Genomic DNA, 23613 nt, shown 5'->3' with positions numbered 1-23613 from the left:
AAAGGTCAATCCTTATAGAAGGAGATAAAAAAACTTTAGAGGGAAACCTAAGAGGTAAATGAAATTTAATAATTACTAATTAATTATTAAATGGAAATGCAAAGTGCATAAAGTGAAATCTTAAGAAGGGAGTAAAGGTAATTTAATAGATAAAATTAAATTTAAACTTTACTCTAACAAATTCAAGATAGCTTTTTGATGGATCAATTTTTCAAACTAACCTTAGAGATCACAAAACCTAGGAAAACCAATTCTTGTTTCTTGAAATCAATTTTTTCCAAGTTTATCATTTTTTTATGCTCTTGTAATCTCTACAAAATCTCTGAATGCTTCAAGCATCCCTCATTTTTACTAAACAATGAGATGTCATCAAGGTAGACTACTAAAAAACTTCCAATGAAATCATGATAAACTTCATTCATTAGTCTCATAAAAGTGTTAGGGGCATTAGAAAGCCCAAATGGCATCATAAGACATTCATACAAAATCTTATTGGTTTTGAAAGTAGTCTTCCACTCATCCCCCTCTCTTATCCTAATTTGATGGTATCCACTCTTCAAGTCAAGCTTAGAGAAGCAGGTTGCTCTACCTAAAAAAGACAATAGATCCTCAATTCTAGGGATAGGAAACCAATATCTTATGGTTATCCTACTGATTACCCTAGAGTCTTTACATAATCTACATTTTCCATCTTTCTTTGGGGCTAGGACAAAAGGTATTTCACAAGGGCTTAAGCTCTTCCTCACTAACCCCTTATCAATGGATTCCTACACTTGCCTTGTTATCTCCTCATTTTATTGTGGGGTCATCTTTTATGCTGCCTTATGAAGTAGTACTTCTCCTGATATGAGGATTATTTGATGGCTAATGTCTCTGATGGGTGGAAGGAATCAACTAAGTTAGTTGTAACCACTCCCTTATACCTTTCCAGTAGTTCCCTCACCTCTCTTGGACCTACTTCACTTACACCCTTCTTCTTTTGTTCCTTGGGATTTATAATCAATGAAAACCCTATTCTATTTCATTTTTTAAGGATATTTAGAAACTCTTTTCCCCCACCAATAGTAAACTAGACTCCATCTTCTTTGTCTCTTCTCCAAGCACAAGTTGAATCTTGTATGTTACTCCATCCTTCGAAAATAATAAGCATTCTTTTCACCATCGTGGTGTGCCTTCGTATCAAACTACCACAATTTGTCTAAAAGTAGATGACATGCATCCATAGGAAGGATATCACATATGATCTTATCCTTATACCTCCCTATGCTAAACTCTACCTATGCTTGCTCATTGACAAGAATATGCTTCCCCTTGTGCAACCAACTAACCCTATATGGACAACTATGAGGTATGATTTCCAAATTCAACTTCTAAACTACTTTTAAACATATACTATTATCTATTAAACTTGGATCTTCTTGTTGATTTTGAACAAAGCCATCCTTTGAGGTAGTTTAGTCTTTATCAATTCCTTGAGAAAAGTTATTATGATCATTAGATTCTCCTCTATCTCTAACTATAGATTCACCTTAGGTCCCTTGTGTCTTCTTGAGTTAATGTGGCTCTTCTCTCACTATCTTGGGAAGTAGATCACTATAATGGATGCCCAATTGACTGCAGTTATAACACCTCATGTTAGAGAATTTGGATCCTCTACCTAATCCACTAGACCTTCCTCTTCCCTTAGGTCTCCTCCTCTAGATCATCCATGGCCACTTGAGTCTCCTCCTTGACCTGATTAAGTAGATTCCCCTTGGTATCTCTAGTCTATACTTCCCTCACTAAAACTACATCTCCCTCTAAAACATCTCCCCCCTTTACTACTGTTACCTCCTCTCAATATCTTCCTTCTCAATTTCTCCTCTACCTTTAGGGCCACTTGGAAGAACTTATGCACTATTTTAGGTGCTAACATGGCTACCTCATCTTGAATGTTTACCCTTAAGCCATTCAAGTTTATTGCAAATTATTTTGAGTCATCCTCTTTCCTCTTGGATCTATGGGTTAATTTATGGATCTTGAATATCCTTGCAACTTTTTACATCTAAACCTCTCTATTTGTGAGATTCTACAACCTCCTATGTTGTTGGACCCCATAGTGAGTTTGATGAAGGGTTCTTCCCTTAATACCACAAACACACAACATAAACAAAGAAAAATAAATTGTGAGAACAAAATATGAACTTCTTATTATCTCCATAAATGTAGAATTATAGGATTCTGAAATACAATATGAAAATCCACACGAGTGCCTTCCTTGCAACAATTTGCAAGACAAAGCTACTAACTATTAGCCAAGGCTATGCTAGAGAATCTATGAGCCTTCCTTATATGGACAATTTTACACTACCTAGGAAGCTTCTAGACATCAAATCGTAACCCTTGAGGTTGACTAACCCTAAAATTACATATAGAGCTGACCCAAAATAATTATGATATTTATTTTGGGATTTTGGGGTTGTCCAACTTTAGAAGACCATAACATGCAAATTGTTGGCCCAATTCACTATTGTAGCCCCATTTTGGATGAAGTACCTCTCCCATTTGATTTCTATAAGTTATCCTAATGGATGCAACCATGATGATCTTTATGAGTGATCAAGATTGGGACCCATGAGTGGTCTACACCCTTGGGGTGATTTGATTTATATTGTTTCTTTAGTTGTTTGATTATTCTTATGCAAGGTTTATGAGATTATGATGTACTAGATGGTTTCACTAAGGTTTTTTCCATTGGTTACCTGGATTGATGTGGTATCACAATGTTGTTCCATGATTACTTGAAGATGTGAATAGTGGTTTCATTGTGTATTATTTATCTTGCTACACCTGACTAAGTTCTTGCAACAATGTTTACTCATGTGTTTGACCTTGTTGACCTATATATTTTTGGCACCTTTTATGTTGTTGAGTAATTAAAATTTATTCTATTATTAAATGCTTAAATTAATTAGAAAATGATTGATCCATATTGGATTCATTTATTTATTACACCACAAATGATTACCTTATCTCTTCAATAAATTTATCTAAAAGGGTTGTTTAAATGAAATTAATTAGATGCATTAATTATGTAATTTACATACTTGTTACTTCAACTATGATATATTGTGCATCTAGACTTGATTGTGTTAATTTATTGTGCAAGACTTATATCATTGGTAGTGGCATACAAAGTTAGTGATCAAACCTTATATGTTGAGCCAATATCATTCATGTATGGGCAATGCATCTTTTATTATTATTTTAACCCTCTGATAATTGGTAAATCCAGATTCATTATGCATTATGTGATTAGGCTCGTGAGCATGTTTGTGGATTTAGGATTCCACAGTTGTCATGGAAAAGGTTAAATTAAATGATGTTTAAAGGGTTAGCATAGTTTTATTTAATTGATTAATTTATTTTATTGCCGACTAATTTTTTGTGGTTGAATTCCAATTCAATTGGAATCACCTAATTTAAGTTGGGAAAGGGGCCAATTGGTTATTAAGTTATTTTAATAACCTAATTCATAAGCCACTTTGGAAAATTTCTTATATTGGCAAATGAGAACTTTATTTCTCACTTCTCTTTTGGTTAACTCATGTTTGGAGAGAAAATGGCCAAACCCTCTTCTTGGAATTTTCTTGTTTTGTTCTATGGGTGAGAATGGTTTGGTAGATCATCATGAGTTCAATCTTGTTGGATTTGTAGCATGGAAATATTGCTATGCCAAGAGTTTTAGCTCATTCAATGGGTTTTTTATTTTAAGGCATTATCTCCTATTTTAATCCATTTGGTTACAGGGTAGGGCTTTATGGTTTTATTGGGTTTTCACTATTTTAGATTCTGATTCTTGTTGCTAAATGTTAGGGAATGGACAACTAGTGTTCTCCATCATTTTTGTGCATTTCTATCACCATGTTGGATGGGGGTGAGCATTTCTATTTCATAGGAATATAGAAATGCAAGTTTAGGCACTATTATGCTGCCAGTTTTTACGTAGTTACTTGAAAGTTAAATTTTATTTGATTTTCCTTAGTTTGGGCATGTTTTGTCAATGGGTTTCCTATTTTGTCAAATTCCAAGATATTTTAATTTTGGCATTGCCATTTTTGTGTGCCATCTAGTCTTCACTCATTTATCTATTTGGCTTAATTAGAGATTGGATCTTGTAGCCCTTGCCTTAACCATTAGGATTGTGGAATTGGAATAGTTATAGGACATTCCAAGATATTTTATTCGCTGATCCGAACTTGCATTTTTACTTTATAGTTTGTGGATTTATGTCTTTTACAGGATTTTTTGGATTGTGAATTTGAACCTATTTAGTGAATTTGATTGGAACCTTGGCCTTGTGACGATATTCTTGAGTTAGGGTTTTAGTTTCATTTCTTTTTGAGAAGTTTAAATTTTGGGCTTTTTATTCTTCTCTCATTTTGTTGGGGATTTTGGTAGTGTCTTCTTGGATTGTGGAAATGGACCATATTCTATGTTTCCTCACATGTTATGCTTCTACTTCATGGACATTAGGATTCATGTAGAATCTACACTCTTGTAGTTAGGTTGGTTGAGTGAGCTCACAATACTTGGTATTTTGTTGCCTCTTTGGGATTTGTGTTGAATTTTTACTCCCAAATATAGGCTGGTTAAGTGAGATTACATTACTTGTTCCTTTTTTTATTTCTCATATCCAACCCATGAATTACTATTATGTGATTACATTCAAGAAGTTGGTTGTGTCCACACATGAGCATGTGTGCACGTGTGTAATAGGATCTTGTGAGACCTAAACTCCTAGATATAGGCTAGTGTGAGGAATTGTTCATTTGGAGGTTGGGTTGAGAACTTGCATTGCCTATGGGTACTCATCATGTGATGAGAATGGGTATGTAGGCTAGATAAGTGGAGTGGCTTCTCTCATGTACCTTGAGTCAGGAGGTGGTCTAACAAGGTAATGTGAAGAGGTTTTAATCAAGCAAAAACCAAATAAATAAATGGGTAATTAAACTTAATGAAAGATAAGAGAACACTTGTAGGATTGACCTGTAGGTTTGAGGGTGTGTGCAAATATGATTGGCCTACAGGTTTGAGGGCATGGTGTGTGGCTTCCTGATTGGAGTTGATATTGCTGCATAGACATAGCTTGGGATTCTTGTTGCCAAGTGACCCACACTCTAATAGACTCCCTACATAGTTATCCTATAGTGGTTTTGACCAATGACTTGATGTACTACATTATCTTCATGAGTGTATAGATATTGGTATCATACTTGACTAGTGCATGTGTTATCCATAGATGATTATCTTATTTGATTATGGTCAGGTCATTATCTCCATCAACATAATGAGAGTGAGCATATGGATACCACATGGTTGGGAGATGCAACTACCTATACCACTATTGAGGACCAATATATATAGATAGTCTACTTCTTTTTTGAGGCCGATGTTGGATGTTTACTTGGTACTTCAATGTATCTGGAGTATGTTTTCTTATGATTTATTCTTGACTTTGGATGTATCGATATCATGTTTTAGATGATCCTTAGTGTGTTTATTTGTTGCATTCCCTTATCACAATGTTAGATCTTATTGCTTAGATGATGTTCTTATCACTTCAATGGATAAACAATGCTATTGTTAGACTAGCATGTTAGATGTACTTATTCATGTGATGTTTATTGATTGTTATTGATAAGATAGATCCCTTAAGTTAACACCACAATCTTGTTGGAGAATCGAGATTCATGCTCAATGGTGTGGCTAGGATCCTTGAGGTCTCATGATTCCATGTTATGGTAGGGAGGAAATGAGCACAGTTATTTTAGTCTAGTTGCTTCTTTGCGTGTGCTTTCCTTCATGAGATGTTTCTTATGTACATGTATCCTGTGATGATTTTTCTTTACTTCATTGCAATGTTATTTATCATGGCTTAGAGTAGCATGTAGCTTATGTGACTTATCTAGATCTTCTCTTTTCTTTTTATGCTCTTGAGTGCTCTTTCCTTGAGTTTGGTGGTTTTGATACTCCCTAGTGTGAAGGTTCTAACCCTATTTTCTTCCTACTTTATCCTTTAAACCTTTATTTTGTTCTTGGATGATAGTAGGACAACATATTGTACAATATTGGTGAAATATTTTCTCCAGTAGGAAAAAAAATTGTATGGTATTGGTAAAGTATCATATTGCAGACTTGTGGTATGTCATACGAAGCTGGTAAAGTATTGTACTTCAATAGTGTAAAGTATCCTATTGTAATTATGGATAGTCTTGTACTTATAATTCTTTGAAAAATTGGGTCATATATAAAAATATATCATTTAAGCATAAGAATCTTTCTTATATTTCAAATATATTTTATATATATGATGATTCATTTGAGATAAGTTCCAACTCCATAAGAGTTGAGATAATAATTCTAGAATCCTAGAGTAGACAGGATTTTAGACTTAGTCTTATTTTAGGAGTTCAGGATCTTAGATTTGGCCTAATTTTAGGATGACTATTCACGAATTCATTTATGCTCTAGACATTTGGAAAATAATCTTGCATGGTTTAATCAAAAGGAATTTGTGTTTGGGATTTAAAATAAACATCGTAACCCTGTTAGTATATTATTGGAATGAACCTTGTATGTTTAACTCATGTAGATGGAAAAGAATGCATTGTTAGTGATGAACACTTGGGGATCTTTGGTGTTTTGTTTTAGTCTTCTATTATGATAATTGTGATCTTATGTTTCTTGTTTCTTGCACCTATACTTTATCTTAAAAAAATTGGCCTATCTTTGTTTATCCTTGTTTCCAAGGATCTCTTGGTGGGGCATTATATTAGAAAACTCAACTTCTTATCTACAAGGCATGTCTCATCCAAGTTCCAATTGATCTCATTTTAGAACCTATCCAGAGCCTCTAAGGCCTTAAAAAAAAACCCTAAAGTTTTTGTATCAATTTTTCACACCAAAAATTTATAATAACTTCATAAATACTCATGATATGGCAATAAACCTCAATTGACATACTAATATATCAAAGATGAACCTCCACATCTAAAATTAGGACATTCTGAGCTCATATGACTAAGTTACAAAGTAGCAAGCCTCTGAAAACAAAAACTCTACATTGAGACAACCCTTAAACATAAAGGAAATATTTTTGGTTGATGCAAGATTGCTATTACACTCAAGATGCTCCAAAATAGACACTTGGGGTATTTTGAGAAGTACCCTATCATGTCTCAGATGTTTAAAGGAAAAGTAAGGTGGTCAACCTCCTCCCTTGTCATCCATGATGAATCTTCTATTGGCCTCCCTTTCCATTTGACCAAATACTCTTCATATGTTATGTTCCTTGTAATTCTTCCAATGCATCTGTACAATATCTCCTTAATCTCCTTTGTACTGAAGTAGTTGTTGGAATACTCCATTGCACTTCTACAACTTCATCTATATCACCTCCCTTATTATACTCTATGAGATATGAAATGTTTAATATTGGTGAAATATCTAGTTCAACAAGTAATTCTACTTCATAGGCATTTCCAAAATCATGCTTTTTCAATATCTTGCATGATCCAACTTTCTTCATTTTTACCTTATTATATGTACTCACTAAAAATCTCTCCTTCCTCAAATGAACCATGACTTCATCTCCAATTTTAAATTATTTTTACCTCCTTTTCATATCTTCCCTAACCTTGTACCATGTATTCATCATTTTAATTTACTTCCTCACCTCCTCATGGATGTTCTTCAAAAGTTCAGCAAAATCCTCCACTTTAGAACTTCTTATCTCTCCTTTATTCAACTATATCAATGTAGAAGCATTTCTAGGATTTCTCCTATATATAATTTAAAATGGTTATTTAATAGTGCTTCCATTGACATAATTATTGTATGAAAATTCTTCTTATGGTAAAATCGATCCCAATATTTTGGTTTGTCTCCAACCAAATATCTAGAAAATTTACCAAACTTTGATTTACAGCCTCTATTTATCCATTAGTCTATGGATAATGTGATGAATTGAACCTCAACTTTATTTTCAATTTCTTCCACATTGTACACAAGAAATACCCAAAAAACTTTGCATCTAGATTAGAAACTATGCTCTTTGGAAGACCATGTAGTCTCATCACCTCTCTATAAACTAACTTTTCCACATGAACAACATCACTAGTCTTCTTGTACATAATGAAATGTGTCATCTTTGAAAAGTTTCAACTACCACAAAAATCAAAACATGTTATCGCTAATTCTTTGGTAAACCAAGAATAAAATCCATTTTGACATCCTCCCATGACTTATTAGGTATAGGTAATGACTAATACATCCATGTATATTGCTTTACTCCTTTTTCCATCTGACACAGTGTACAAATTTTTACAAACTTCTTGACATCTTGCTACAATTGTGGCTAGTAATAATTCTTAGCAACCAAAAAATGGTTTTATCTCTACCAAAATGTCCAATCAATCCTCCGCTATGCTTCTCCTTGATGGGATTCTTTCTCATAGAACTTCTTGGAATATACAACTGACTTCCTTTGAACAATATACAATCTTGGATTATGAAATCCAACCACTTTTTCCTATCAAGTGTAATGGATTTTGTGCAAGCTTTCCAAAATTTAGAAAAATTAGGATCCTCTAGAAACAAATTCTTGAGTTTCTTGAACCCAACCATCTCAATTTTCATATATGTCAGTAAAGACTATCTCTTGCTAAGAGCATCCACAATTCTATTAGACTTCCCACTACTATGTTTCAAAACAATTATATAACTCTACAAAAAATCAACCCATTTCAAATGCCTTTGGTTCAATTTTCCTTAACTACCTAAATATTGCAAAGCTTAATGATTAGTATACAAAACAAACTCCTTAGGAAGAAGATAATATCTCTACTTCTTCAATGCCTAAACTATAGCATAAAATTCCTAATCATAAACATAATATTTTCTTTTGGCATCATTCAACTTCTCACTAAAATAAGAAAAATGTCTACCTTCTTGATTCAAAAAATCTCTTATTTCAGCACCACTAGCATCATAGTCTACTTGAAAAACCTTATTAAATTTTGGAAGTGCTAAATAGGCTACTTTGTAACTTTTTATTTCAATAGATTAAAAATATTATTTGCTCCTATAGTCCACTTATATTCTTTCCTATCCTCTCTCATTGTTTCAGTCAAGGGTCCACAAATATTGCTAAAATCCCTAATAAATTTTTTATGAAAGATATCCAAACCATGAAAATATCTTACCTCAATTGCACTCCTTGGAGTAGACCATTCAAGGATAGCCTTTGCTTTCTTAGGGTCCATTTTTAGACCTTCTACTAAAACTAAAAATCTTAGGTACACCAACTCTTGCTTCACAAAACTACACTTCTTTAGATTTATCAACAAACTTTCTTCCTTCAACTTCTCAAACATCTTACAAATATGTATTATATGCTCCTCCAATGTCTTACTAAAGATCAAAATATAATCTTAGTAAAAAATGAAAAACTTACCTAGAAATTCCTTCAATACCTCATTCATGGGCTGCATGAAAGTGATCGATGCATTACTTAGCCCAAAAGGCATGACTAACCACTCACACAATCCTTCCCTTATCTTGTAGGGAGTCTTCCATTCATCTCCTTCTCTAATCTGAATCTAATGGTATCCACTCTTTAGATCTATCTTTGTGAAATACACAACCCTTCTCAAATAGTCCATGATATCATCCATCTATGGCAATGAAAAAATCTATACTTTATTTTGATCTTGTTGATAGCTTGAGAATCTGTACACATCCCCCATTCTTCATTTATATTTGGTGCTAATATTGTTGGTACAATATATAGACTTATACTCTCTCGAGTCAACCCCTTGTACAACAACTCACACACTTGTTTTTTCAACTCTTCACTTTCTACTGGTGTCCTTGTGTGTGCTTCCTTGTTTGGAAAACTGGCTCTTGGAATCAAGTCCATTTGGTGATTGATCTTACTCACTAGTGGTAATCCATCAAGAACATTTTTAGATACATTATCTAGACACTCTTCAATAAATTTATGACTTCTATAGGTACCTCTTCTATTTTTTATTTACCACATTTTGGAATTATAGAAAAACACATATGTTCACATATCATACCCTCCTTGAACTTCTTTCCATAAAAAATACTCTGGAAGAAATATGTACCTTTTCTTCTTTATCCTTTAATGGCTTCAACTTATGTTTTACTCCATCCTTTGTTAGAGTGTAGGTTTTTACATGACCATCATGTATAACATGCATGAAAAACTTCTATGACCTACCCAAAATTATAAAAAATATGTCCATAGGTATGATATCACATAACACCTCATCCTAGTAGCTTCTAATCTTGAATTTCACTATGAACTATTCATTAACCATACGCTTGTGGTCATCCTGCACCCAGAAAATATAGTATGGATGTAGGTGTGTCTGCCTCTTGAGCTATAACTTTATGACCATATTTTCTGACACTAGATTTTTAGTTCTTCCACCATCAATGATCACATCACAAAACTTATCTTCACACTTAGACCTTGTGCAAAACAAACTCCTCCTTTGATCAGGTTCATTCTCACCACCCTTAAAGACTCTTTTGTTAACTAGGACTTTTCCTCTTTTAGCATCTTATGAATGTGATGATTTTGCATCTTTATTAACATGTACACCACTAGTTTAGCCTTTGGTTCTCCTATCTATCCTTCCTTGTCATTGAGGACATTCAAAATCCCTTTTCCCTTCTCCATAGTGGAAATATGTTCCACAAAAGCCTCCTCTTCCAAATCCTTACCCTCTCCCTCTTCCTCTCTGATCTCTATTGTTATAATCATGGAAATGATTGGAATTATTTCCACTTTGGCTCTCAATTATACTACTCACCTCATCCTTCTTCCAATCTTTATTTTGGCCTTCATGAAACTATTCACTAGATCTTCCACCATGGCCTCTTCCACTTTGTTTGTTCTCAAAATTCTTGTTCTAATTTTCCTCAACTCTTAGGAAAAACTTGTATGCCTCTTCAATACTATTCATTTAGAGTAGAATCAATTCCTCCTAAATGATTAGCCTCGAGCCATTAAGATATTGAATTTTTTTATCCTTGTCAACTTTTGCATGGCATATTCTGATGAGAACTCAATAGAACTCTTATGTATAATCCTGAATAGATCTTCTTTCTTGCTTCAACCCTGTAGTTTCTTTAATAGATCAAGATCATAATCAACATGAATGAATTATCTCTTCTACTAACCCTAAAGAAAATTATAGTATTTTTAGTTAGTGCAAAAAAATTAGTCATTTACTAGGCAAGATTCATTGGTCAACATTGAGACCAAGTCATTCTATATAGGCCAAGTGATGTAAAGAAGTGTATGCATTTAGTAATTGTTGAATAAAACAAGTGTTACCAAGCATTCTACTAGTTTTCATGTTTTTTAAGAGGCAAGATATGTGCCAAGTGATATAAGAGTCAAGAAATATAGTAAAGGCTGAGCAAAGTATGCACCAAGGCCCACCGTGAAGAACAAGCATGACTAAACATTAGGAAACTATTAGTGCTAAGTAACAACCTTTTTGTATATGTGTTTAGAATGACACAAAAGCCTATGTAAACCATTTTTGCTATGTTGGAAGCATTTTTGCACAATTGAGGAATTAATCAAAGGGGTAATTACACCTATAATTATGCATCATTAATCCCTATGTAAGGAGATCAACTGATCAAAAAATTAGAAGGACTAAGTGGCAAAAAGGATGAATCTAGATCATTGGTTGAGATCTATAAACTTCTAAGATTCCTATTTAAGGAGGATTTCAATCCATAATTTAGTTTTTGCAAGTAAAAGGATTGCATGTACACAAGGTTGAAGGTGAAATAATAAATTGTGAATTAAGGTGATCGAGCAGTGCAAAGTGCAGTTATTGTAGATCTATCAAATGTAGGTGATTTCATATTAGAAAGAGGTGATATGTCATTAGAATTCAAGTGCAAACCAAAAGATCAAGGTACAGTTACATTCTATCGAGTGTATCAGGGTTAATCTCTTAAAAATGTGGTCCTAATAGGCCTATTGTAAATCTCTTAAAATAGTGCTCACTTAATTATGTAGTTGATATCCTTTAATCAAGGTAGACTTAATAGTCTTGTAAGATATTAATAGGAAAAACTCATCATAGGATAGATCATCAAAAGTGATCAAACTTTGTAGCCCTAATAGGCACAATTTATTATTGCAGTAGTGAAGATTTTGTAGGTGTCATCCCCACTACAGTTTTACCTTCACCTTGGAGAGTTTCTGTATTACCAAATCTAGTGTCATGTGTTTATTATTGGTTATATGTGTTATTAGATGTTAGATTTGATATTACATGTTGATATATCATGTTGCATATTAAGATTAAGGATGATATGTGTGTGCTAAATTAAGTATGAATGCGATTCATGTTTGAAGTGGTAAAAGTTTTATAGATCCTGATTCACCCTACCTCTCATAATCTTTCTTTCTTTCTTATATTTCCAAAAATTGGTATCATAGCAGTGTTCTCTAAGAAATAAGTCTAACCACTTGAGAACCAAAGATCTTGGAGATGGAGGCCTACTAATTGGGAAAGGTTATTAATAACCAAAAGATTGATTTGAATCTTGAATTTGAGAAAGTCAAAGCTGAAAAGGAGGAACCAAAGAAATCCTTGAAGAGAAGGAAGGAGATGGCTATCCAAAAAAATGACACACAATACAAAGAAGAACCATTTAAGACCTATGTGATGAAGGTAGATCCAATGAAACTAATACAACAATATCATATTTATTGGAGAGCATAAACATCCTGAATGAAGAGCTAAGAATACTAAAAAAAGAACATGAAATATAGTTAGTGAGGCTATGTGAAGTAACTAAACAAAAGAAAAAGGCTAAAGAAGACAAGATAAAATAAGACTAAAGGAAGATGACTACAAGTCTTGATGAGAGAATCAATAAGGTACAAACACTGGTTCACAATCAATTTAACATGGTCAATGAGTTATTAAATATCATGAGATCACTAGGAAGGTAGAAGAGATTGAAAATATAAAATCTAAGAACAATCAATTAAGAGATGCATTGAGAAATGAAAAAGAAACCATGGAGAGAATGTGTTAGCATGAATGCTAATGGTATTCCTCTAGGGGAATATCCTAAAAATTGGTGAGCATGTGGTGGTATTGACATGTTGCATTCATGACTGTATTTTTCATTGATGTCAACATAGTAGTAATTCTATGAAGATTGGTAGAGTAGAAGATAGAGATCAAGGTCATACAAAAAGAGGTTTAATGTTCTAGTGATGCATAGGTAAGGACATGTTCCACACCATGTCTTGATGATAAGGTTCAATGCACATAAAGTAAGTCAAAGATGTATAGAATATATGCTTGATTTATAGGAAGCTATATAGAGACAAAGTATCTAAGAATTTCTTTCTGGTGATTGTATTATATATTCTAACAGAGATATAATCTGGAGATGCATAGTTAGTTAGTGACAGAAGATAGTCTAATTAATTGGGAAAGCCTCAAGGCCAACTCAAGGAATTATTTTGAAGATACAATATAAAGGAAAGATGTTTTCCTTGTTTGTATGTGTGTGATCAATGTATTGAATTTCAAGTAATCAAGGAAGTGCAAAAATGAGTGGAGTGTTTGGTGAATGGGAGTAAGTGATCCAAGGGATTATTGGGTATGAAGTTTGTGATCTACTTTCAAGGTTAGAAGGAAAAAAATTCTAGTTGACATGACATAGAAAGAGGAAGGAGTAATACAACTTAGTTCTATTATTCTAAGAGGAATAATACAAAGATCATGTAGACAATGGGTTAATTGGTCCTTCCCCTGAAGCTATTTGGATAGTGGGTCCATCTGCCTTCTACAACTCCTAATAGTGTTGGAATTTCCTAATAGGGATTCAAAGTCTACTAATAGGGGTTGATATGTATTGAATTTTATTATAGACTCCTAACATGGTCCATCCTCTAATAAGAAATATTTCTATTAGTACATCATCTTGTGGCTATGATCATCACTAGGGTTTTCCCTTTGACCAAAGGTTTCCCTAGTTAACATATCTGGTGTTATTATGCATAAGTATCTTGTTGTGGTTTCTAATTACATTGCTTATATGGTCAAGATTTATTAGGGTTGATACTTGTGAAAATGGTTGGATAATTGATTCACACCCTCTAGTTATATTGGTGGACTATATATTCTAACAATTGACACTACAAAATTTGGAGTCAAATTGTGATGACGATATAAATTGAGGGTGATTTTCATTTTTTTTTGAAACTATCCTCGATGCCATCACAATACCAATGTTGGCATCATAATTTTGATTTTGGCATGATTATAAAAAAAAGAAAACATGACATTACTAATTCCAATTTTTTTTGATTGATTATGGAGAGCTACACATGAAAGAGGGTAGAGAGCTCTGAATGAGGGTGGAGAGCTCTGAACATTAGTGGAGATTAGTGGAAATTTGTTGCCATGCCCTTATAATCACTACATTTCATTTCCATATCCTTGTGATCTTTTCATTTCCTTGTCATGTCCTTATGATCTCCAAGCCCTTACATTGTGATTTTGTTGCCATGTCATGCCCTTGTGATCTCTGTGCCCTTGCTCTACCATTTTCTTCAAGGGGAGAAGAGGTACCTATGAAAATTTTCTTTTCTTTTCCTTCTAAATATGTATCTCTTTATATTTCCTTTTAAACATGTATCTCCTTATATATATATATATATATATATATATATATATATATATATATATATATATATATATATATATATATATATATATATATATATATATATATATATATATATATATATATATATATATATATATATAGAGAGAGAGAGAGAGAGAGAGAGAGAGAGAGAGAGAGAGAGAGATCATTTTTAAGGTGTGTTGGTATTTTGAAGCAACACAGTTTCAAATTACCCCAATGAGAATAATATACATCTAGGGGTAGCTAGTTCCCATCTTTAACATATCCTTTCAGACACTAGGCCAACTATAAGGCTTGATCCTTCTTCTACTTTAGGCTCTACAAAACCTAGGTGGATGTACCTATAGATTCTTTATATGGTACTAGTTGTTAAAGCATACACTAAATCTAAACAAAGTAGATAAAACCCTTATTTCTCTTATACTTATGCAATAACAAAGATGTGCAATAACAAATCATAGCTCCGTGAAATCCACAAGCTGAGTGAGGGTAACACTTTTTGGCTCTTCGACATGAAAGAGAAGAGATTTCAATTAATGATGTTGAATATCAACACAACCAAAGTATGCAACAAAAAACACATGCAATCTCCTAGCTAATTAGTCACTTATTCATTGGGCATAAGCTAAATAAAAAAATATACATGGATACCTAAGATATAACCATATATTCAGATATCTTATCTATCCATTCACCTTGTAAATATATATCCATCTTCATAAAAACTTTCATACTCTTTGTAATATCCTCCTTGTGAAACCTACAACCTTGTCAACATAAATAAGCATTTACTTGGCTCTTTGTTCCAATAGAAAACCTATCCAGACATACAACCTTAAGGGATTGCAAATGAGTTCAAGCTCTTTGTTCTTAAACTCAAAACATTGCAAATAACAAAGGAAGGAGATGAGAAGTAGAAGGAAACTAATAAAATGAAGCTTTATATTAATCTCCTTAAAACCAATACATCATGGCATATGACAAAACATAGAATACACACAACAAATGATTGAATAATCTATTTTCTTCTAAGAAATTAAAACTGATATTCATAATAGAGAGAAAATGTTGAAGAAAATGTGCTGTCATAGTGATGTGAACACATCAAAACTAGAACCCTAGTATCACAAATATGAGAACACTCAAGATTGAAACACACATGGTATTACAATAGTGAGTAATTTTTCTTCAAAACCTAAAACCCCTACAATAAATGAGAGAAAGAAAGATATAGAAGGAATGAATTCTCGGATCTGATATGCAACCACCATGTGTCCACTATGAAAACTTCTCCAAGAAGTTAAAAATAATCTCTCTAATCTCTCCCCTCAACTGGTAAATCAAATCCTCACTCATTTTGCCTCTCGAAAGTATAAAATATCTCAGATATTTGATGGAAAACATAACTAATTTTGATGCTAGATCTAAGATCAAGGAAAAGGCAAAAAACTAGTCAAATGACCTATAGAGGCAAGATAAACTTTTCAAAATCACTTTTCTTCACATTTAGGCTTCAACAAACTTTTATCTCTACCCTCTAACTAATGTTGATGCCAAATGATGAATTCTACCCATTCTATTGAGAATTCCCTAGAAAATAAAAATCTTCTTATAAACTGTACTACTAAATACCTATGCAAAATTTGACCCCATATTTAGAAAATTCATCTCCTCCTAGTTCCAATGGTATATTGGAGGCCATATTTTGGGCAAAAAGTTCCCCCTGGTAGCCATTCAAAGTTTTAGGCTCCAACTACAGTTGTGTACATTAAAATACATAATATATATATATTTTTAATAACACTATAGTATAAACTATAGGTTTTGAACTTTATAACCTTGATATTTTGCAATTAACATGAACAACCTTTTCTAAACATTTGAATAAAATATTAAAAAGAAGATTTTATTGACCTTAAAGTCCTCTCCTAAGTCTACCCAGATGCTAGATATATGCCATGTGGGATGTTTTGATTGGCCCCCTTGGCCACTAGTGGGTCTCACAACTCTCACTGCTTTTCTATTTTTCCAAGAAGTCACCATCTCTCCACCAATGAATCTTCCCATTTTCCAATGGTGACATGGCGACCACTGAAATCTGAAACTTTTTTGACAAGTCTTCTGCCAGTCAAAATCATTGACTTTTCATCCACCTTGCCATAGCAGGTCCCTCCTCATGAGCTGGCACTTCAAAAGTGTGTGTTTCAAGACACTTAGTCTATTGTGTCTTGGGAATTTTAAATATTTAGAGTTAGCCTCCCACAATGAATATGGGACAAAATAACTCCATCCTTTGGCCCAAGCACTTTAGAATGGAAACAAGTAAGAACATACTCCATCATAGATAGCCTTGCTTCTTTTCTCTTGCCTCTGTTGCAGTTTGGACATAGACCTTCACCTTTCATACTACCACCATGGAATGGTCTTCTTTGATGTGGATAGCCTTCTAATACACCCATTGCTTCTTTTGAAATTGACTCCTAGGCTAAACATTTTGCAAGTATCTTCTTGGTACAACTTCTTCATGTAATAAACTACTCTATTCCTGCTGCCATCTTCCTCCATATCTGGATTCACAAAAGCCTAGAAAACATTCCCAGACACTGTTTGCATAATCATTCCTATCATTGACCTTGCAAATATATTGCCCTTGGTGTTGTTCTAAATATATGGCTCATGTTGAAATTACTAAGTTTTAAAGATACCACTCATGCTTCCTCTAGTCCATGCATCTAAATGATGGCTTTGATCTTTCCTCTTGTAGTTTAGTAACCATCCTTGGATAGTACCTCTAATTGATCAGATGTGTTTCCCACACAATGAGTAGATTCTAAAGTCAAATAGGATGTTTCTTCTTCACTATAGTTTCCATCAATATTCTTTCCCTTCCCATGGTTGCTAATGTTATTTGACATACTCAATCTCATTATTTGACTTGTAATTTGCCTCACAACACTCTATGAATTTTTCATTGTAGCATTGTTAGCCTCCAAAAGTTCTCTTTTCTTAACTTGATCAAGACATAACCTTTCTAGCTCAAGTACAAGATGTGACAAGCCTAAATATGAAATGTGTGTATGATACTTTTTATCAGTGATGGTCCCATTATGAAATTGAGCAGATATATCTTTAAAAGCCTCAAATTGCTTTTTGTCATGTCCCAAACTTGAACGAATACACTCAATCAATGCTTTATTTACAACATGTGTTTTCTTTGCACTTAGGAAAGACATATTATCTATAGCAGTGCTTTGGTTTTCACTTATTGATTGAGTTGACACATTCTATTCCACTAAAATAGGAGGAAACTCATCCGACTTTGGCAATGTCTCTCTACGATTTGTAGAGACACTCTTGGATGTGCTCCATTAGTATGAGCCATGATTGATCTCTCTAGTTGGTTCATATTCCAACTAATTGTCACATTGACATTTGTCCCATTGATAGCTATTTGATTGACAATTGGGCTTATAGATTATGAGGAGGAAGGCATTACTAGCTCCATGGCCCATCCTGATCTCAATACATTAAGAACTCTAGCATTCCCTTCAACGTCGTGCAAAATTGAAGCCATAGACTTGGTAGATTTATTTACCCTAGTTTTAGATGTCTACCTACATTTTCAAACTTGCCATTAAGGGTAGGGAAGGAAACCTCCTCAAGTGCAGAATTATGTGCTCTTTGATTTGCTGACACATGATACCTAGGAGAAGTCTGCCCTACCCCTACATTTTTCAATACACCTAGAAGGGTGGGAAGGTAGGTTCCACAAGAGGAGAATTAACTACCATATGACTTACTACCACCATACCTGGGAGGTGCATTTTTTGTAACATCTTCAAACTCATAAAGTACTTTATCAACTTGGAGTCAGTTGGGCCCTAGAGTGGGTCTGACTAATTTATTTTTTGAATTCAAACACCTAGACTTTTAAAATGGCCCATTCAACCTATGGTAGTAATTTGAAACAAATTTGACCACTGGAAACAAAATTACAACTCATTTTACACTTGTTTGCAAACTGTCAACTTCGTGCCAAGAGGTCCTTCGATTGGCTTTAAAATTTCACAAAAATAACTGATCGAGCTCTAAAATCAACAATATTGGTTCTTTATTTCAAATTCTTGCACCATGTCAAATCTCATCTCATGAAAAATTATCAGTCAAAGGATATTAACTATCAAAGTTGCCCTCTTAGAACTGCTTGCAAGAAAACATGTCAGAAAATAATAAAACGTGTTTGGATTTGGCTTTGAAAATAGGGCAAACTGACACTTGAGAGAACAAAAACTAGAGAATTGGTTCACTACCATGAGGAGAATATGAATCTAGGATTATGGATCATGATGAATAATAGGGTACATTTGGAAAATGGTCAAAGTGGGCTACTCAGATTTGCAGACTAGAAACACTAACAGAAAAGCATTTTTTTGCAAACGGGATGGACCTAGGAAAGTGTGCAATCAAATTTGTCAGGATTTGAAAATTGGCACACTTAAAGAATTTTTGGAGTAGAATTCAATTTTACAATCCTTTTGATCTCACCTATCACATATTTAGGGATATGACATCACAAACAAGGGTACTTACCAATCTGCACTTTATGACACTAGTAAAAAGTTACAAACTGCATTTGTAATCGCGTTTGAAATTTGATCAAATAGATTTTTCATAAGCTCAAAATTGAAACATAACAAGTATTTGACCTCTAGAATGTAATGAAAAACGAATTTTATCATTTTTTTTCAACTGGGTCAATGTTATAACTAGTCAAACATGCCCTTCCAGAATTTTGTGCAACTACACAAATGCATGACAACAATAAATGATCAACTTTGAGGGATTCAAAACCTAGTCAAAACATATTGAAAAAACTCAAAGTATGAAACATAGATTCTTTGGTATGGACACTAAATTCTCCCAAAGTGGTGAGTCATGAAACATTATTGGGTGCAAGATATTCAAATGCAAACAAGGCCTTCTGTTGTTGTTTGATACTTAGGCAAAAATGCAGATTTGAAAATTGCTCAAAACAGGACTTCACATAATGACTCAGAATGGAAATTTATCTTCATGGGATGAGTGTATATACTAAATGCAAGGTGTTAGAAATATTAAACACCTCTTAGGCCTCAAAAGGATAGTCGGGTATACATGCATCAAAAATCACTTATAAGGCTTGATTTTTTTGAATGGTACTCAAAATCAGGGCTTCAATTTTGAGTCCCAACAATTTTGAGTCCCAACAGTGGCTCTATCTGAGGATGCATGTCCCTTCTAGGCATGACAAGAATTTAGATCTTTGGAAGAAGCAAACCACACGCTTGATAGCAAAAACTTCTCTCAAATAGTTTTATTGAAAGCAAGAAATCTGCTCCTACTATGTACAAATGATGGCCCCGGGCCACTGAAACTTGTCAAAAATTCTTACCTCTATCATAAATCTAATTTTCATCTACACCCTCATTAGGTAAGCTGAAAACATCTTTCTCATTAATTTCACCAATTAGATTAACATCTTGAAACAAAATGCTTGGCAAAATTGAATTCATACCTTCATTCTCATAGTGCATGTACAAATCAACATTAACTTCTACATCATTCTCACTATGAGAAAACAAATCAGCTTGCTCATGTAAACTAGGATCAAGTTAAAAACCATCAATAACATATGACTGATGTATGCTATCTATCAGAAACACAAATGATTCATATTCTACTTTGCTCAACAAGTTGCATATAGCAAAAGTTTGCAACTCACCTTGTGTAATCGGGTGTGAAGAACATTTTAGATCTAATTTCTCTATCTCATTTGTAACATTAATATTCATCCAACCAGATTTGTCATAAGCTGAAACCTCTTCACACTCCAAGAACTGATTAGTCACCAAGTCTGAAAAACTATCATGAAAGTGCTGACATAGTTCATGTTGATTGCAATCTTCATCAAACAACTCAGTAGAATGAACTTTGAACATATCATCAACATATAGTGAAAACTCAAAATCAAATTTATCACTTCTAAACTTTTCTTTTTTATCATATTCAAAACCAATTGCAATATAATTAGCATGATAAGAATCTTAAAAAAAATGAAACTTCTCCCTATTGGTACTCTCCTCATTAGAAAAGTCATCATGTGTATTGATACTTGATCTATTATCACATACACCTCCAAAAATTGACAACAAATATTATAATTTTATATCAAATTTAGCATCAAACCTTAGGGAAATGACATCACCATGGGAAGATACACCACAAGGGACAACATGAGCATCTAGAGAAACATTTGCATATCTTTCAAGATCATAATCTAGTAGTTCTGAAATTTCATCAACACTCAACAAGACTTCATCACAAGTCTATTCTCCTAGGTTCTGATCTGAAAAACTTATAGCAACAATAACATTAATATGAAAATCTAAAAAACAAAAATCATTACTACAACATATTGAATCTTCTTTGCACAATACCTCTTTACTAGGTGTATCATTCTCATCTTTACCAAAACAAGAATTATCCATACTACTATTAAAACTTTCCACAATCTCATGCATACACATGATTCATTTTCAGTCACATAACCATCTTCATCTTGCTAACTAAAATCATCTAATTTAATAGACCCAAAATCCATCTCTTCATAGTCACAAGAAATTTTTTCATTATCTATGGATTCACTAGACTCACTATTATTTTCAACACATTCACATTTGCTATTTAAATCATTCTCAAATTTCTTAAAAAGACTATCAACATGAAAAATATTTTGTACCTTCAAATGTGATGGCTAGTTAATTGAATTAGGCATAAAGACATCTAGGAAAGCAATAGGCCATGAAGATTTCTTGGGTCTTAAGGACACATGCAACTCCATAAGTGCTGATTTAAACTTTTCATATATTTGATCATCTTCTAGACCCTAAACACTTCCTACCACATTTCTTATAAATTTGACAATCTAATTGTGAAGATCTTTTTTGATCTCTACCATATCTTCAAGCATATCTGTTAGCATGAATGCTAGTGCTATGGGTGAGCATTGCAAAACATTCATATGATGTATTTATAATTTTGTTTGTCATTGATGACAACATAACAATAAGTTTGTAAAAGACTAACAGAGCAGCAGATTGTGATTTCTATATTGAGAACATTATATCACTTATCTAATGATGTGTAGTTACCAATGCATACTAAATTGTGTATTTGTTACATAGGCAAGTGCGCAGAACTTGAATCAACAATGTACATAAGATATAATTGATCTATAGAGAACTATATAGAAATAGAGTATTAGGAAAGTAGTTCCTATTGTTTGATGTTACATCTCATTACATTTGCAATGAAGGGTTCCATAGTTAATTGGAGATAGTATACTGATCAATGATGATGTCAGAGAGTGTGCATGTACAAAATTCACACGCATGAAAGTTTGTGTATAATTGTGAGCTGACAACATCAATTAAAAATGTATTTCATTTAATTAATGTATGATAATGAAGTGTGAAGCTGACTCAAGGATTGATTATTGAGTGCAGTATAAAGGAAAGATGTTTTATATGTTTTAATAATAGAGGAAATAGAGAAGACTTGTGAATTACTAAGCAACTGAGAAAAGTGACTTACTAATACATTTAAGTGACCTTAAGGGTTACTGTTACTGATCATAGAGTTCTAGATCTGATTGCATGATCGTAAGGTGAAGGAGTCCAACATAATGGACAAAGGAAGAAGTGAAAGCCTATTAAACATCTATTATTATGAAAGGAATAGTACAAAGGTCAATTGGATAGTGGGTTCATTGATTTGATCATGAAGTTGTTTGGATAGTGGGTTCAATTGCCTTCCACAACTCTTAACAAGGTTGGAATCTCCTAATAGGGACTCTTGTACTAAATGTTATAATAGACTCCTAACAAGGTCCATCTTGTAACAAGGAATATTTATATTGGTACATCATTTTGTGGGCATCATTCCCACCAGGGTTTTCCCTCTAATCAAGGGTTCCCCTAGTCAACATATCTAGTGTAATTGTTTGTGTGCATCACTTTATGGTTGTTGTTTACTTTGGTTGAATAATCAAGATTGTTTAAGAGGATAGATGTTTTAAATATCACTGAATAGAGGCATTGATTTCTAACATTTGACTTCCATGAAAAGAAAACATGAAAACCAAAATACCTCAAGTGCTGATGCAAGATTTTGATATATTGATTTGACATGGGTGCATATTGAAAATCCTTCACACCATTGATAAAAATTTGTAGAGCCACCACCTCTTTGCAAAAGGAATAAAGAAATCACTACTATGATTTACTTTTTACACTTCACTTTCTTATAATAGTAGATTGCAACAACACTTCAAAACTTATCAAGAACTTAAACTTCCTTTTCAAGAAACTATCAAAAGCTTCAAATCTACCCATACAACTAAAATTCCTTCAAAATATTGCAATGAAATCAACTAGGAAACAAATGGTGTAGAGATTTAGAGCCACCACTCACTCATGTGAGAAATAAAACATAATTTGTCACTTGACAAATCTGAACTAGACCTTTAGATGTAGGAGAAATGAAAACTGTCAAACCAATCTTGTAAATTTACAAACTTGGAAAAAGGGAACACAAACTTATTGTTCATTCTTGACTCTAATTTTACAAAAACACTTTGAAAACAAAAATCCCCCTAAATTGATTGAAGATGAACACTCTTAACAACACAATTTACACTCAACCTCAAAGCTACTACTGCAAATGGAAAAAGCCTTACTAGGGTGCATAATTTGGAGTAAAAAATTGAAAGAACATTAGATACTTAATGTTGCAACTTTT

Source organism: Cupressus sempervirens, chromosome 5 (assembly GCF_028749045.1).
Source record: "Cupressus sempervirens isolate cs-2001-9-10 chromosome 5, ASM2874904v1, whole genome shotgun sequence".
In the NCBI taxonomy this organism is placed as follows: domain Eukaryota; kingdom Viridiplantae; phylum Streptophyta; class Pinopsida; order Cupressales; family Cupressaceae; genus Cupressus; species Cupressus sempervirens.
This window is presented reverse-complemented; position numbering follows the sequence as displayed.